Genomic DNA, 16156 nt, shown 5'->3' on the forward strand with positions numbered 1-16156 from the left:
CTGAACTAAACATTTTGCATTTCAACTTCCCCGCATATTTCTGAACGCATTATTCATCCAAACAAAGATTTTACTCATATTCTTTGGATTCTTCGTACTACTGTTCTCATCTTGAGTGTCATGTTCACAACATTCGGTTGATGTAACTTCCGACCTTCTTCAGGTGTATCTTGTGAAACTCGGGAATTTGGATGAAATTTGTTTTACTTATTACTTCTATATATTATCTATTGCTTATAATTACTGGTTCCCATATCGTATTAAACTCTATACTAAGTCTACTTAGTAAATGGTTATTCCCGAGCATATATGTTGCTTCTTTCAGTCGTCTTACTCTCCACCGTTCCTCTCTGAATTAGTCCTCGCACAAAAGAGCAGGACACAAAATGTTTTAAATAATAATAATAATAATAATAGAATAACAATAACAAAGACTTTCGCCGGCGAGGACTACTATTGGCCCTAACCAGTTATACAGTTCTTTTGAAATTTTCATCTCTATGTTTCTCGTTATGTAGTGAATATTTGTTGATGAAACCTATATGAAATATCTTCCTCATTAAATTTTAAAGAAGTTTAAAAAATTTAATCTAAAAAAGATATTTTAAAGTTTTTTCTAAAAAGAATTCAGATTTTCTCATTATTCAGACCTGTATTACAAAGAGGGTGTTGCAAAAAATGAATTGTGATGTGAGGAGAAATGCAAACTGAAACAGAATATTCAGATCGGTAATAATACAAAGAGGAGGTTGCAAAAATGAGTTGTGATATGAGGAGAAATTCAAACTGAAATAGAGAGAAGGAGAGTTTTAAAATATAATCTTAAAAAGATAAGATACAAGTTAGAAAAGCATTTCATTAAAGGCATGAAAATTGTTTAACAAAATGTTTTTACTATGGGCTTTAAAAATAAAGGTACAAGATTCAATTCGAAATTTATTTATCTTCAAAGTGCACTTTTATAACTTTTACAAAGTAAGGTATAAAAATTTAATTTAAATTGAATCAAAAAAATTACCTTGGATTTATTTTATGTAATGTACATTTTGTTGCAATTTAAAAACATTATCTTTCATCTAGCAATTAATGATATAGATATAAAATTTTCAATGATTTTTTTTAATTTCAACAAAATGTACATTACATAAAATAAATACAAGGTAATTTTTTGATTCAATTTAAATTAAATTTTTATACTTTACGTTGTAAAATTTATAAAAGTGTATTTTGAAGATAAATAAATTTCAAATTGAATCTTGTACCTTTATTTTTAAAGCCTATAGCAAAAACATTTTGTTTAACAATTTTCATGCCTTGGATGAAATGCTTTTCTAACTTGTATAATTTTTACTTCGTAGTAGTAGATAGTTTCCCCTTTTCTTCCAGATATGGTCAGCTATACCTAACTTTTCAGATTTTACTCGTTATACACAATTTATTTTCTCTTAATTCCACTGTTATTTGACTGGTAGTTTATGAGTTTATCAGTTAAATATTTTCACAGATGCACACAAACATACATTTACTATTTTATTTATATAGATTTTCTTTCTGTAGATAAAATTGTAATGAGTGCACTAATGACTTGCCTCAAAAACACCCACGTGTTTCATTTTGTAGGATTTAGTTGCTGAATAACAGAAAAAAAATGGCGACACGCAGTTGACTTTATCTTCAGCGGTCCTGCTGTTCGTGTGCAAATTAGACGATCGTGGACTGCATAAAGAGGTCCAGTGCGTTTTGAGGAAGGTGAGCTGTGTATACATGCTACGTTATCGTAACATATTGGTTGGAGCTGAGATAACACATTGCAGTTACAGGTTAGTGCGAATTACAGTGTCAGTGAAAAGGAGTGTTGCCAATTTATTTAGAACACTATTTCCAAGCGCTAATCTGAATGGGTAATAGATTCGATCCAGGTGACAGTACAATCGAGATTTTAGAAACACAACAATGTTTTCGTGGTGAATTGTTCTTGTTTTGTTTGTTTGTTTATTTTTTTTATTTCATCATCGCGGTGAATCTGTTCTGTGAAAAAAAAAGGCGTAAAAAGTTTTTAATTTTTCCACTCTCTCTCTCTCTCTCTTTCTCTCTCTCTCTCTCTCTCCCTTTCACTTTCAATCTTCACTCTCTCTCTCCCTCTTTCCCTCTCTCTCACTTCCACACTCTCTCTCTTATTTTCTCTCTCTCTCTCTCTCTCTCGCGTACTTTCTCTGTATCGCTTTCTCCTACTCTCTCTCTCTATCGGCCTTTCTCTCTCACTCTCTCTCACAACTGCCTCAGAAGTAATCTCATTCCCAGCACTCTACCTGTAAAAGCACCAAATACGTCCTAAGAGGGAATACTGTTGCTACATCTAGGCAAAAGCTCCCCAGAGAACCCTTTCCTGCATTGACAAGGTTCAAAATCGGCTTCGAAATCTAGTAGGAAATATCCTTTTCTTCTCATTGCAACCTCTTTTTCAAACCAGAGACGTTAGGAGTCTATCTCTGCTCTATCTTTACTTTCATGGCAAGTGTTCGGCTTTGCTTCAGTCTATGTCCTCTCCAGTAAAACATTCACAACAAACACTCGTTTAGGTACAACCACTATCAATAATTTCCCTAACTTTCTATCTGTGTCTAAATCTAAACGCAAATTCCATGAACAAAGTTTTTTTTTTCAAGAACTGCCCGCTTGTGGAACTCTGCATGGCTGGGCTGTGTCCATTTGCCTATAAAGGTCGATAATGGCTACCGTAGTTTTCTCTTTTCTATTTCTTTAAATTAAACCCACGGTCGGGTGAGGTTTTTAAACGCTGACGTACACTCTGATTTACAAAATGTGGCTGAGCAGCCCCGTAGGCATTTTTCGAAAAGGGGTACCTCATGCAATTAGCTATAAGCTAACTCCTTCCCAAAGAGAGAAGGAAATGCTTGGAAAGGAAAATCTCATAGAACTGAACAGCTCTATTAACTTTGCCTCACATAAACAAAGCCACTGTCGGATTGATTGTCAAAAACGTATCTTTGGCACGTACACCACCTTATAATTCTCTTGTATAGATAGAGGGTTTCACGTATTATTCTAAAGTCAGATAGTCTTAAGATCGTCTATAAAACCGTTTATTCTTGAAGCAGCTAGAGGGTATGTTTAACTATATTTAACAGAACGAAAAAAAGGTAAATAAAACAAATGTACAGCAAATGTTAATAATTGTGCCAATGAAAGTTATTTTTCAATCTACTTGGATCATTTGTTCGTGTTTTTAACTATTTTAAATGAATTGTATTGCGTCTCAAAAAGTCGATCCTTTTAACAAGCTGTTGAATTTTTGCAAACAAGATGGCCGCCGACGACATGCGTCACACATTTTCGTTCGAATCTTTTCTTTTTAAAGAATATCACAATTAATAACTTTCATCAATCGTGTGAAAATGTATTGCTCAACAGATCTGTATATTTTCATCGCTAGTATTTATAATTTTTGATTTTGGATAAATTATTGAGAATCCACGTGATCGTCTAATGTTAGCCGTTTTTTTTATTTTGCTTGTCTGAACTTAACAGCTGACACTGAAAAAAAAGGGGGGTTACAACAGGTTACAACATACAAAGCAAACTTGTTCAGATATAATCTTGCCCTTGGTAACATTTATTTCTTTATATATTAGACTTTTTTGCCGGTTAAAACGGCATCTCCACAGATGACGGCGGTACTCTCTCTTGGGACGTATCTGACACTTCTATCTCTGGCATGTTTACAATAGACACCAAAACGAAAAAAAATGATTTAAAAAAAAAAAGCGAATGCTTCCACTGTTATATAAAATAAACTTTGTGTGGGTCTGTGAGTTCATTTCCTATGGACTCCTAAACGGCTGCGTCGATTTTTATGAAACTTCACACAAAGGTACTTTATATGCGTCGTAGTATTCTAAGATAGGTTTACCACCAGAATGTCTTCGATAGTCGAAATAATACGATGACCAAAGTTAACAGCATACACAGCCTGACATCAACTGTTTTTGAGAAGTTTTATTACCACACAAGCAATAAGGCCAGATATATAAAATCAAGAGTAGGCTCTTTGATACGACAGCACGCGTTCGAAATTAATGTTTCTGTTTAGCGCACAATTGAAGTATAATACTTGAGTTTTTAATTTTACACTTTACATCAAACCATTATATAAAATAATTTTATACAATCAACAGTAGATTCTGTAAGCTTCAATATACACTACAATGTATTGTCGACTAAGGTACTGCGAGAGGTATGTGAAGCTTTCTCCCGGTGCACCGCGATAGGTTATTAATTAGAACAGGTAATTAATCGATTTGATTTGAAAAATGATCGATTTCACCGATTTCGATGACAATAAAAATATGGAAGTGCGAAACAGTCATTGATCACCATTCAGTCCCGGGTAACGTCGGGTCTCACTGCTAGTAAGAAATAAATGTTATCAAAGGCAAGATTGGTTACTCTTCTCCCTAGCTGGATAATTATTTTATTTGTTTTAAAGTGTTTATTTTGTTCGGAAAACAAGTAGTGTCGAGTGTTACACTAAAACAAGATAAAATGGCGTACATGTGACGATCACATGTTTTAAGTGCCGATAATCGTTCAAAAATAGAAAATTGAACAACGTACTGGTAGAAAATCACCTAATAAATGTCACCGTGACATTTATTAGGTGAATTCCTACCAGCTGAGGCGTGAGGCGATTTTCATTAGTTGAAAATCTTTTGCTTGGAGAGGATTGAAACCGCTATCTTCAGACAATGCTCACTTGGAACCATAGACCCAATGTCTCTATCCACTGCGCCACGGGCCCTGAAGCACGATCAAGCTTGGATTTTATGGCCATAAATCCAATTTAAAATTCTTATCTGGTCTTCCATTATCGGGTCTGTACCGAATAGCATTATACAGGCAGGCTAGAGAATAAGTTGGCCAAAACGAGACAACAACTATGGAAGGCAGTAATTACTGAGTATGCAGTTACAAGACTCGACATTCCTACCCCGTCAGTTAACGACGTGAAGAAGGCCAGAGGATGAGTTGGCCGAAACGTGGTGAAACAAGAACTATGAAGTCCGCGAAAGAATGAATATCTAGCACATCCTTTTACTGAATCATATTTCGTAATTATTTTTGTTTTTTTTTTTTTAATTTATTTATACCAGTTTCGACATGATACGTAATGCGTAATGTTTTCACCTGAAGTGCGTTGGTTTAAAACATCACTAATCTACACAACCGTCCTTTTTTTTTGCCATGAATGAAGTATATTCTTACAGCATAGTTTTCTTCTCGGAAATACGAAACGATCGCTCTAACTACAGCACTATATCAGAGAGCATAAAACGTACGTGGTGGAGGTAATTTGAGAGGAAGTGTTGTAACCAATGAAATCCACCATAAAATTCAAATAATCTCTCCCATTTCTTATATAACGTCTTTTGAAATAAAATACATAATTATTTTCGACGCCCAGGAATTTCAGAATTGGTGGTGGATTTTATATCTTTCTAATCGGGATAAGCAGGCATGTTTTCAACGATAAATTACATAAAATGAAACCAAACCTATTCAGGGCGTGTAAGGATCCTATAATAAGGTTAAAGGCTAATAAAACCACTGCTAAAAACCATTAGAAATATTCCGGTTTCTGCACAGAAGTGAGCTTCAGATAACGTTATAGTACAATTTGTGCAAGGCAGCAGCGAACATAATCCGTCTTTGAATTGTTTTATGGACATTGCAATTGATTTGGAGAATAACTGAAATATATATTACTAGCAGTCCGCCCGGCGTTGCCCGGTTGTAATATACGCTTAAATATGATATTTTAATTCATGCAGATTATGTATTTATTATTATAGACAATTATCTATGATTATTATATTGAACCTAATATATAGTAGTGAAATCAAAACTAATATATATGTACATATATATATATATATGCCATATATATTTTCATATTTTACTACCTAGTTCTACCTATGTATTGAGCATTGTTTAAGTAAATACTGAAAATTTACACATAAAATTCTATCTCCGTATATTAATTTATGTGATTAAATGAAGTAGTTATATATATGTATATAAGCCTGACGAATCCTAGTGTGGATGAAACACGGAATATTCTGTGTAGCTTAATTGCCATATATATTTTTCTAACTTACTATATAATATAATGTGTGTGTATGCGTGCAACTTGGATGATTAGCTAGAATCGAAACCAAAGCATGCAACTCTCCACCCTCATCCCTCCAGCGTCTGAATCACACACACACACACACACACACACACACACACACACACAGATCTATCTATCTAATATATATATATATATATATATATATATATATATATATAATTTTACCTGCGATACTTTTTTTTTTTTTTTTAGATGGAATCGCCCGATTATTGAATACAAGATGCAAGCAAGGTCTACAGAGCTTTATAATTACAGTAGAACCTCGGGAGACAAAATATAGTATAGTATATAATACACATGTATATAATCAAATAATATTATAAATAACACCGTAAGGTGGTGGCAAATACCGTAACCAGCGGCCGGGAAAACATCGTATTCCACATCGTTACCTAAAAAAAAAAAAAAAAAATGCATCCTAGGGCTACCGTATCCTGGAGTTCTACTTTATATAGATTTATCTATAAGATTTTTGGAGGGGTGATATTGTTTGTTTGTTGTTGTTGTTTTGGGGTTTTTTTTGGGGGGGGGGGGTATTTTTAATCCAGAAAAAGCCAGTTTGTCAAAATTAATTTTGTTTCTTGTTGTTCTTGACATAAGACTCCCAGGTTTCTTTGAATGACGTGCCTAAATATCACACACAAGAGAGAAATAGTAAGAACAGTTGTCGTGCATCGTCTTATATTTGTCGTGCTTTAATTCGTCGTGCTTTAATTCGTCATACACAATTGTTAAAAAAAAAAAAAGATTTTAAAGTGTCTATTTAAACGGCGAATTTAGTCAATGGAATAACATGGGTACAGAATTTGAGCAGAGTCTGCAGTTTTGTTGTTCCTTGGATTCGTTTCAATGTACTGACTGAACTCACTCCCAGTAGATTCTGCGAACTAATATTAACTTATGCCGCACCCGGTTTTCAACGTAAACATTCCTGAACGTCAAAAAGTTGAAATGCGGACTCTATTCCGTTGTCAATCCTTCACATCTCATCCACTGTCATGGGAATCGGTGTGATGTTATTTAAATCTGAAAAGTTTAACTCACTAACTAAATCAACAATAAAATAAGGAAAGGAAAAAGGGGGGATGCAAAGTCTTGTATGAGAGTCAGAAAAAAAATGTATTTTTTCATTTAATTAAAAAAAAAATATCCAGCATTACTCAGGTTTTTTTAAGTTTTCAAATTTAATTTTACAAAATGTTTTCAAAAGATGTAACCAATTCATCAGATTTTTATATAACTAAAATTTAGTTCGAAAAAAATAATTTATGTCGAATTATACAAATCCGTTCCAAATTGCGAATATGTGTGATATTCTATCGAAAAATACGTTAAATTCTAATTTTAGTTAGAACTATACCAACAAAAAAAAAATCAACTATTTGTTATTTCTCTACCCCCCCAACCCCCTGGTTCTCTGTAAAAAAGATCGTTCTAAATAGCGAGCCATATTTGGCAATGCTATTTTGGGACTGGCTTCCCATTGTAATATAACAAGTAGTGTGTAGCGATTTGTACACAAAGCTGTAACAAAGAGTCTCAAGTACGTCCTCCTACGACTTATGCATTTGAAGGAATGGTTTTATGTGATCTATAAAAATCATATCCTTATTGATAAATTATACACTAGGAAAGTTAAATATAAACTTTTACAAAACAAGCACTGGCAACTTCAGTTCCTTTTGAATTTAAATTTTGTTGACGTGCTTTGGATATCAACTTACTAGTTGAATTAATTGCCGACGTCGAGCTCGAGCTTAAAACTAATCCATAATATATCTCGTCTGTCTGTATGTATGTATGTATGTATGTATGTATGTATGTATACTTGGGTAGCACACTGAGTATGTCTAGTACCCTGAATGATGAGGTATCGTTACGGATCAGCAGAGCAAGTGATGCCTTTGGAAAGTTGGACGGGCGTTTGTGGAGACGTCATGGGATCTTGCTGCCAACTAAGATTAAGGTTTATGCCGCATGCGTTCTCTCTACTCTTCTCTATGGTTGTGAAACTTGGACAACATATAGGGAGCATTTGAGACGTCTCGAGCGGTTTCACCAGATGTGCCTTCGGCAAATCTTAGGTGTGGGTTGGCAGATGTATGTCAGTGATGTGGAGGTGCTTGATCGGACCCAATGCCTTAGCATTGAGGCTCACGTTATTAAGCATAGACTGAGATGGAGTGGACATTTTGTGAGGATGTTAGACAGTTCTTCCGGTTTGGTGATGAACGCAACAGCAAGGACGTCACGTTTTGTTCGACCTGCCTGCCTACTACAACTCTTTTTTGTTTTTTGTTTTGTTCATTTTGCTCAAGAAACACCTCCGAGAAGCGCCAGACACCCAGGCTAGTCGCCGAGATTTGCAAAAAAAAAAAATGATATATATATATATATATACTAGCAAAAGTACCAGTCGTTGACTGGGTTCAAAAACAGCATACAAAAAATGGACTCTGATTTATGAAAGTATGATAGGTTATGAAAAGGAAGGGTTGTAAAGAGATAGCTTCGAATTTGGGGGGTATGAAAACCAAAGCAAAATATGATGAAAGTAAAAATAAAATAGATAAACCTCATAATTTATTATACCATACCTGTTCACACTGCAACACTTATCACAATATTCTGTGGATCTATATTAAAAAACCTTGTTAAACTTTGTGACATATTTCCATTCTATGGGGGTCAGGCACGAACGAACACCCCATAATTTTATTATATCATATTTCTTCAAACTGAAATATAATTATCAAAGTATACTTACGCAGATAGATATGAAAAGTCTTTATTAAAGTTTGTGCCTATTTCCATTTTATAGAGGCCAGGCGCGAACGCAGACCCTACAATTTTATTATACCATCCCTATTTAAGTTGAAACATACTTATCAAAATATTATTATGTACATCTATATCAAAAACACTTGTAAACGTTTTTTTAATTTTAAAATTTTTTATTTCCATACTTTGTGGACCAGGCGCGTACGCAGACCCCACAATTTTAATGAATCATTATTATGCCAAATCAAACATGCCCATTCCTGTGCCTCGATACATCTTCTATCATTATATGTGATCAGTTCTCTATAATAGTCAATCATATAGGAGCCTATTCGTGACCAGACACACACACAGACGTTCAGCTTTATATTATAGATATATATATATGTGTGTGTGTGTGTGTGTGTGTGTGTGTGTGTGTGTGTGTGTGTGTGTGTGTGTGTGTGTTTAATGCGCGTGCGTAACGAATGCCGTTTGTGGGAACGTGGTTACGGGTTTAAGACGTGAGTAAATAAAATGTACATTGTTTATAAAAGTTTACTGAGAAATTTTCAAAACGATCGAATCAATCGAAGTTTTCAATATTTAACGTGTATTTTTATAGTTAATTGATAACTTAGGCACTTTAAGATATTGTGACTAGCTTCATAATGCATGTTTTTTAGGTTGACCAATCTTTATGTACAAAGCTAAGATTTTGTGTTTTTCCCATTATAATTTTTGTATTGTCTACCATGATTGCCTAGACTTTCCCCTCTTTCTGTCCCTACCACACCCCTGTCTCTGCCGTTCCCCCTCTCTCTCTCTCTCTCTCTCTCTCTCTCTCTCTCTCTCCCCCTGTCTCTGCCGCTCTCTCTTCCCTGTCTCTGCCGCTCTCTCTCTCCCCTGTCTCTGTCCCGCATAAAGTAAGGCAGGACTTTTGCAAGGGCTTCTATACTTGTGTAACACATTAGTATGGAACTGCTTCCCTATTACTATCACGGACCACCAAAAACATTAACCGATTGCAATTCCTATTATTGATAAATTTCACTATTCCTAAACTGTATCTCTTTTTTCGGCTGGTAATTTCCCGTCTTATAATCCCTAGTCCTCGAGTGGCGCTTGACCTTAATAACTGGTGACCTAATAGTAAAAAAAAGAAGAAAAATGCCATAACGTGGGAGTTTATTTCGACAATTCTGATGAATTTATGTGGCGACCGCGGAATCGTGAATAAAATGTATTTGACCACATTTTGTCCCCTAAAAATTGTTCCAATCCGTGACCGGAAGGAATTTGGCGCTAAATATATTAAACTTATTAGCAGAGATTTTATTGGGGTTTGGCATTATATATTTCCATGTGTTGTGTTATAACCTGCGTTGAAAATGACCAAATAAGCACACAAAAAAAAAAAAAATATCTTACTATATCTTTTTTCACGTGGAACTTATAAACGATTTATTATAACTCATGACTTGAGCGTCCCTTTAACAGAAATCTTTGACATTCGCACAGCACAATTTAAAATTAGCGAATAAAATCATTGGCCGAGACGATAGCGTTTTAACAGCTGTTAATCTCTCTCTCTCTCTCTCTCTCTGTCTCTCTCTCTCTCTCTCTCTCTCTCTCTCTCTCTCTCTCTCTCCAACATTTCTCTCCGATTTTTCTTCTCTCTCCGACTTTTCTACCCTCTCGCCATCTTTTCCTTCTCCCTCTCCATTTTCCCCCCTCTCTCTCCATCTTTTATTCCTTCTCTCCGTTTTTTCTTCACCCTCTCTCTCTCTCAATCTTTTTTCTTTCTCTCTCAATCTTTTTTCTTTCTTTCTCTCTCTCTCTCTCTCTCTCTCTCTATCTCTATCTATCTCTCTCTCTCTCTTCGTCTTTTCCTTTCTCTCTGCGTCTTTTCTTCCTGCTCCACTTTCTCTCTGCGTCTTTTTTTCCTGTCCCTCTCTCTCTCTCTCTCTCTCTCTCTCTCTCTCTCTCTCTCTCTCTCTCTGCGTCTTTTCTTCCTTCCCCTCTCCCACTCTGCCTTTCCTTCCCTTCCCTTTCACTCACTCTGACTTTCTTCCTCCTCTCTCTCTCACTGCCTCTTTTCTTCCAACCTCCTCTCTCTCTCTCTCTCTCTCTCTCTCTGTGCCTCTTTTCTTTCCTCTCCCCTCTATCTCTCGGCATTTTTTCTCACTCTCTCTCCGTTTATTCTGCCCCCCCCCTCTCTCTCTCTCTCCCTCAGTTTTTTCTTCCCACTCTCTCTCTCTCTTTGTCTTTTTCCCAACTCTCTCTCTCCATATTTTCTTCTTTCTTTCTCCACCATTTCTTCTCTCTCTCGCTGTCTGTTTTTTTTTCTGTCCTATCTCTCTATTTCTGCACTTTTTCTGCTTTCTTTCTCTCTCCGTCTTTTCTTTACTCACTCTATCTCTCTCTTTCTCTCTCTCTCTCTCTCTCTCTCTCTCTCTGTCCATCTTTTCTCTGTCTTTCTCTCTCTTTGCGTCTTCTCTTCACTCTCTCTATCTCTCTCTCCCTATCTCTTTCTATCTCTCTCTCTCTCTCTCCCTCTATTTTGCTCTTTTTCTCTCTCCGTGTTTCTGTACTCGCTTTCTTCGTCCTTTCCCCCCCTCACTCTTTCTCTTCGTCTTTTTTTCCATCTCTCTCTCCATCTCTCTCTTTCTTTTCTGTATTTCAATTTTCCTTTTCTTTCTCTCCGTTTTTTCTCTCTACCCGTCTTTCTCCTCCCCTCTCTCTCCGTCTTTTGTTTTCTCACTCTTTCCCCGTATTTTCTTTTCTTCTCTCTCTGTCTGTCTTTTTTGTTTGCCTCTCTCTCCCTTCGTCTTTTCTTCCCCTCCTCTCTCTCCCTTCGTCTTTTCTTCCCCTCCTCTCTCTTCCTTCGTCTTTTCTTCCCCTCCTCTCTCTTCCTTCGTCTTTTCTTCCCCTCCTCTCTCTCCCTTCGTCTTTTCTTCCCCCTCTCTCTCCCTTCGTCTTTTCTTCCCCCCTCTCTCTCCCTTCGTCTTTTCTTCCCCCCTCTCTCTTCCTTCGTCTTTTCTTCCCCCCCCTCTCTCTTCCTTCGTCTTTTCTTCCCCCCTCTCTCTTCCTTCGTCTTTTCTTCCCCCCTCTCTCTTCCTTCGTCTTTCTTCCCCTTCTCTCTCTCTCTGGGGTTTTTCTTCCCCTCCTTTCTCTTTCTGCGTCTTTTTCCCTCTCTCTGTTATTTCTTTCCCATCTCTCTGTATCCCCCCTCTCTCTCTCTCTCTTTCTCTCTTTCTCTCTCTCTCTCTCCCCGTCTTCTTTTTCTGACTCCGTTTTTTCTCTCTCTCTCCATCTTTTTTCTCTCTCTTTCTTTCTCTCACTTTCCATGTTCTCTCTCTCATTCTTTTCTTTTCTCTCTCTTTCTCCATCTTTTTTATTTCTCTCTCCATCATTCTTCACTCTCTCTCCATCATTCTTCACTCTCTCTATATCTTTTCTTTTCTCTCTCTCTCTCTATCTTTTCTTCTCTCTCTCTCTCTCTCTTCATCTTTTTCACTCTCTCTCTCTCTCTCTCCCCGTCTTTTCTTCCCTCGATCTCCATCTATTTTTTCCTCTTCATCTATTTTTTTTTTCTCTCGCTGTCTATTTTCTTCCACTCCAGCTCAGGTTATTTTTTTTATTTTGCTCTCTCTCTCTCTCTCTCTCTCTCTCTCTCTCTCTCTCTCTCTCTCTCTCTCTCTCTCTCTTCTGCTTTGTCTTTAGCCTCCTCTTTTATCCTTTTCTCTCTTTATATATATCTTTTTGTCACTATATTTATATCTGTTATAATGAAGAAAATACTCCAAACTCCGTTGGACAAGATTTAATTCTGGGGGAAATTACAAGCAAAATAACACAAACAACGGATGATGTATCTTTTTAATTAAAAGAATCTTGTCTCCTCTTTCGGACACATACACTCACTAACGGCCATTTTATTTATTTATTTAACACGTTCAGTCTTGATCGTTGAAAATATCGATTCCTTAACCCGGTATCCTCGTCCCATGTATTTATATTATATATTATTATTTTGCCACTCCGCATTGTCGAAGAACTCGACATCAATGTCACTCAAGTTTGCTGCCACGTAGACTCCAGCTGTTGTCGACAAGAAGGTAACGAGTTATAATGGCGAAAGGAACGCAACAGATGGTGTCCGCGTTTGACAAAATACGAGTTATTGGAAGAAAACGAACGAATGCGGCAACGAAAGTTGACGCCATTCTGACGATCCGCGCGAAAGTGAACGAGAGGGGATAAATAAAGGTACAATCGTTTGATACTCAACAACAACTCTTCGCAAATGTACGCTAATTAAGTTTAGTGTTAGACATCACCAACCCCGCGGGGAAGTAGGTGTACGTTCCGAAATATTTTTTTTTGGTTGTTGTTTTTATCTCGTAATTTCTTACAACTGATATAGTTGATATATTAATTCCCCTTCAAATGAAAAAGTTTCATATTTGCTTATTTTTAGATTGTCACCGTCTCACTACCGGCTGTTACACTTCACGATTCTCCGATTTAGAAAGTTGCTGGGCTTTTTAGGGTTTTTTTTTTTTCTTCAGAGAATAGAGAGTCGAGTGTAAGCACGTTTTTTTCACATGTTTTAAAGAGGCCGTTAAATTGTATATTTTCCCCGTTTTTTTTTTATTTTTATTTATTTATTTTATTTATTTATTTATTAGTTCTCTGGTAAAATTGTGAGACTTCCGCAATTTTACCAAACTTGAATTGGATTATGAATTGGAACACACATTGTAGACATTGCCACGGCTGGTGCGAAGAAGGTTCTCTCTCTCTCTCTCTCTCTCTCTCTCTCTCTCTCTCTCTCTCTCTCCCTCTCTCTCTTGCTATAAAATTACGCGCACCTTACAGTATCTTGTATCTTTACAAAACCCCCATTCGCCCATGCATGGTGTATTGTCGTCACATCCGGTTTCTGCATCTTCCACTAGTTTCTCTCCCCGCTGTTAGACAGGATCCAAAAAGTGTCTTCAACCTAATGAGTCCCGCACTATCAACCAACCCCAAGCCCCTGTCCTATCGCCGCAATGTTGCATCCATCTGTCTGCTTTACAAGTATTTCAATGATTATGCTCTTACGAACTCGTAGCATTCGCGGCCTCTCGACGTCAATACCCTCGTAAATACCCTGTATATTTCGCTATTTTAGTCGAGTGGCACCAAAAAATATATATGGTCTCATGTATGGAACTGTGACGTCATCATTAACTACGGTGGAGTGGTTCTATAAAACAAAATGGCGGCGTAAAATGTTTGTTTTACTTCTCCTGCCTTGTTTGGGGTGAATAGGAATTTTAAAAAATAAAGAAAGAAAATAAAATAAAAAAGACAATGACTTTCTTTAAATCTTTCTTTTTATCCAGGCATGTAGCCGTATACATTAAAACATTTCTAAGGCTGCCCTAATAATAAAATATAATGGGTTTCAATTTCATGTTGGTTAACATAATTCTTCCTAATTTAGTAACGGATTACCAAGCAAAAGGGAATAACACTAATAAAAAAAAAACTAAAAAAAAAAAACTAGTGTGTTAAAACTATTTTTTTTAATATATATATAAACGCCGTATTCGAGTTGATTTGTTGGTGTTGTTCTTGAGTTTTGCCTTTTATTTTTATTCTTATTTTTTTCTTTAGTTATAAAGAAGTCTATGATATTTAAATGAATGTGTAAATGCCATCGGTAATGCCCTCTTTATAAGTGTTTCTGTAGAACTAACTGGATTCAAACTTGGCAGTCCTTGTTTGTTTTTTTTTGTTTTTTTTTTGTGTGTGTGGTAATTGTACAGTTGAATCAAGATATAAAAAAAATGAAAATCGATATTTTCATTTTTTTATATCTTGATTAAACTGTACAAGTACCTTTTTTTTTCAGTCCGTACACAATCACCGTCACCCCTAAAGTTTATCCGTATATTATTAGTCGCGTGCAAGCGACTCTATAAGTCACTCCGTTGGTCGGTCGGTCGGTCAGTGTGTCTTTTGGCCAAGATCAAAGTGTAATATTGTTATCTTTTTGTATTTTTTGATATTAAAAAAAAAAAAATTTAATTGGGTTTAAGTAGGAAGACCCCCCTCCCACCACACACACATAAATACAAATTTAAAAGGGTAACCATGATAAAAGATGCTGGCCGAGAGAAAAATCATTTAAAATTTCCAATAGAGACGAGATGGATCAACCAACCTCACCATCCCCCCTTCTTTTTGAGTTGGCCTTCTGCCTAAATTTTCTGTTCATTTTCCCTATTGTATTTTTTTTTTCCTGTGAATGAAAAATTTAATATCTCAAAGTGTAGTATCTGTTCCGGCAGATACTGCAAACAAAGACCATATGTGGGGGCAACCCCACATATAAGACCTTGGTCAATGTAGGGGCAACCCTTCATACCAATTGTCACTATCCAGCTCGCCTACTCCCCGGGGAGTTGGTCCCCATTTCCCCTTCACTCCTCACATTAAAAATCGACCTTGTGCCTAATTTGCTCGGTGGGGGTGCAAATAAATACAACATTTCTTGGTCTTTTGGCCAAGATCAAAGTGTAGTACCTGTTCCGGCAGATACTGCAAGCAAAGACCATATGTGGGGGCAACCCCACATATAAGACCTTGGTCAATGTAGGGGCAACCCTTCATACCAATTGTCACTATCCAGCTCGCCTACTCCCCGGGGAGTTGGTCCCCATTTCCCCTTCACTCCTCACATTAAAAATCGACCTTGTGCCTAATTTGCTCGGTGGGGGTGCAAATAAATACAACATTTCTTGGTCTTTTGGCCAAGATCAAAGTGTAGTACCTGTTCCGGCAGATACTGCAAGCAAAGGCCATATGTGGGGGCAACCTCACATATAAGACCTTGGTCAATGTAGGGGCAAACCTTCATACCAATTGTCACTATCCAGCTCGCCTACTCCCCGGGGAGTTGGCCCCCATTTCCCCTTCACTCCTCACATTAAAAATCGGCCTTGTGCCTAATTTGCTCGTTGGGGGAGCAAAAATTTGCTCGGTGGGGGAGAAAATAAATACCCTTTTCTTGGCCTTTTGGCCAAGATCAAAGTGAATGTGCTTAAGTTTCTTGTTCATTGTTGATTTTCAATGCATTTTTAACATGAATAAAGGATTTAATATCTCAAAGTGTAGTATCTGTTCTTA

At 36.6% G+C, this 16156-nt stretch overlaps 2 protein-coding genes across 8 annotated transcripts in view; one reads left to right on the forward strand and one right to left on the reverse strand.

The window, feature by feature from the left end:
- LOC145296757 (uncharacterized) overlaps positions 1–16156 on the reverse strand; it is a 485527-nt gene that overhangs the window by 282367 nt on the left and 187004 nt on the right. The gene's annotated exons all lie outside the window — the stretch shown is intronic.
- Positions 1–16156, forward strand: part of LOC145296756 (adhesion G protein-coupled receptor L4-like) — a 700831-nt gene that overhangs the window by 104136 nt on the left and 580539 nt on the right. The gene's annotated exons all lie outside the window — the stretch shown is intronic.

Source organism: Euprymna scolopes, chromosome 17 (assembly GCF_053919585.1).
Source record: "Euprymna scolopes isolate OS-2025 chromosome 17, ASM5391958v1, whole genome shotgun sequence".
Lineage (NCBI taxonomy): Eukaryota > Metazoa > Mollusca > Cephalopoda > Sepiida > Sepiolidae > Euprymna > Euprymna scolopes.